Here is a 3,072-nt window from a genome sequence, read left to right as displayed (position 1 = left end):
TTTTATTTTGTTCAAAATTATAAATATTTCTGTTTTGTTCTTGGATTAATAATATTAAATATACCTTGAATAAAATATAACTCTATATTTATATTGCCTACTTCTTAATCAGATCTTTGAGAACTTTATTTATATTTTTGCATACGCCTGGTATTATTTTTGAAATGCTTTGTTTGGAAACTTTGAATAAATAACCCAAACTGGTATGTGTGTCTCTAGATGCAAGGATACTTAATGTTACGGCCAATTTTTATTTGACTCTTCCTTTAACAGAAATACACTTCCTAAAAGTTGTATTTTTTCTTTTTATACGGGGGCCGACTAAGGTTAATAAGTCTTTCAAAATCAGTAGCGGACATGCGATAAAAAATATTAAAAAACATTTTGTCTCTTTGTAAATCGCTTAGATGTTTACTTTCACTGTGCTGGGATCTGCTTTTGAAATTATTAGACATCCAACACCGCCTTTTTTCTCTTTGTCTTCTTCGTTTTGTAATAATGATCGCACTAGCAGCCGTTATTAAATATACTTCGATATCATCCATGTCCGAACAGCATGAACGCAAGCACTACATTACAATGTGGACGCCGTTGCTTGCGAGTCGAAAGATCTTGAGAAACACTACAAACAGGAAGCGCAAGCAACGCAAGCACAATCGGAAGCAGAGCGCGAGCAGGATCACGAGCAATGTGGACGCACCTTAAATGGAAAATATAATCTCAACTGAATCTTTATCTTAAATTTACCTTAAACGACTAAAAAATGATCTAATGCATAAAGAAAGACATTTACGTTATGGTTGTAAATTGTGGTATGAGAATTATATTTTTGAGTTTTTTGTTTCTTAATTAAGTATTTATGTGTGAGTATGAGTGAAATGAATAAAATTTAAAAAATAATTGTATTCTTTTTTATTCCAAATAGTAATAGCACATATTAGGTATACTATATGTATACAGATAAAAATCTTATCACTAAAGCTTCATTTTCATGCATCCGTTGTTCGACGATACGATGATACGATATTCATTTTATTGGTTGAATTTAAAGGCTTCGATTGGTTAACCGTTTCTAACCAATGGAAGTCTTTAAATTCAACCAATACAATTAATATCGGACTATCGTATCAACGGATAACGGACGCATGAAAATCAAGCTTAATTCGTGGTACGAAAATTGTTTTTTATGACGATGTGCAAACGAGTAAAATTTCCTGTGCGCAAAAATAAACTCGCGTAAAATAACAATAAACAGCGTAATAGAGAGATATCGCTAAACCGAATAGCGTGCATGGACGTTAATAAGGCCAGGTGTTATTTCCTTTACGTGAGGTGGTATTAACTCTCTTCATTTATAGTTATCGGATTGGAAAGAATTCTGTTCGCGTCGCGTCCGCTATTTAAACTTAACCTAACTTTCAATTTAAAACTTTGAAATTGTTTTGTTTACTAGGTATTTTAAAACTAAAGGGCTAAAGCGCTTATTTCCAGTGCTTTATTGTTCAACGTCTGCCAGTGGGTTTAGGGCAACAAGCAGCAAATTCTCTTAGAAGGGATAAGTTGTCATCTGCTGTAAACCTAAGCCTCTTTATAGGTTCTTTAATATTGGAAGAGGTGGAATCCATATTTTGGGCCATCTTTATTTAATTAAAACTAATCCCAGCTACTTAAATATCAAATTACCTAATAAAACTAAAGTAATAATTCAAAACAATTCAAACATAACCTAAAATAAAGGATCTCGCCGGCCGGTCCCGGTTGTGAAATACCCGCACATGCCCATTTAAGCAATTTTTAAACGTTATTTAGATATAGCGCTTGGTGTAATTGATCCGCAAGTATTAATATATATACAGGATGCTTCAAAGCTGGAAACCTGATTAAAGTTGTATTAAGTGGAAAACCTAAATATTAATTCAATAAATAAAAAAATAAGCTTTAACCTTACTTTATTTAACTTTATTTAAATACTTTTTTTTAATAGGTTTCTTAAGACCGTGGAATTGTTTTAAATGTGGACGATATTACCAATACAAAAAGACGCTTACCAGTCATTTGAGGTTCGAATGTGGCAAAGATCCCATATATAGCTGCCCGATGTGTCACGTCAAAACCAAATGGAAAGGAAATTTGGTTAAACATATGAAGAAGATGCATCCCAATGTATATATTGGATAACATGCATCTGGAAATCTTATGTATCTATAATATAAATATATAATGTTTGTTAGAATTATTGAGACACTTATAGGGAAAAAGTGTGTTTTTGGTTTTCAGAAATATTTGTATTTTGTTAAAGTGTATATTTGCAAACTACAAATAGACTGGTCAAAATTTCAAAGATATATTTTTTGGCAAATTTTTGTAAAAATAAAAAATCCTGAAAAATGATACCACTATATTCTTCTAGGTGCGTTTTACATTTTTGATAAACTTTTACTGTCAATGATAAATTATGGAGATATCATTATGAAGTGTATACCGGGTGTTGCATCGTCGGACGGGACATAGGAAATGCCATGTAAATTTTAATGGGGTCAATTATTGACTTCCCTAATTATTTTAGAGATTAATTCTATTTCGGTTTATTGAAGAGCACTAAAACCCACATTCAAAAGAATAACTTTAGATATTTTTGATTAGCTCGTTTACGAGTTATCGCCGATTTCTTTTTAAATATTTCTCCTTTCTTATGGCCCTGTTTTTACTTATAAGCACCAGTCAAGGTAAAATATAACTGTCAAATGAAGTTGTCATTTCAGAAATTTACCTATTTAGTGCTTTATTATTATTGAAAACTCATTCCTACATCGGAAATCTTAAAAAGATGTATTTATAAATACAAATTAATATGAATTAAAGTAAAATAAAGTAATCAATTACAAGGTTAATTATAGTATTATTACAATATTCAATAACTTATTAATTTAGGTACTATGTACTATTAAATTGTTAGAACTTTAGGATTTAAGATGTTCAAATATTCCTCTACCGACTGCTAGACAATAACCCAGGCGATCATAAAATTATCTTCTTACATTCGCTAGTTGGTAAACTGAAATGGCCCCAGAG

This window comes from Sitophilus oryzae, unplaced genomic scaffold (genome assembly GCF_002938485.1).
Source record: "Sitophilus oryzae breed Bouriz unplaced genomic scaffold, Soryzae_2.0 scaffold_857_pilon_pilon, whole genome shotgun sequence".
Taxonomy (NCBI): Eukaryota; Metazoa; Arthropoda; class Insecta; order Coleoptera; family Curculionidae; genus Sitophilus; species Sitophilus oryzae.
This window is presented reverse-complemented; position numbering follows the sequence as displayed.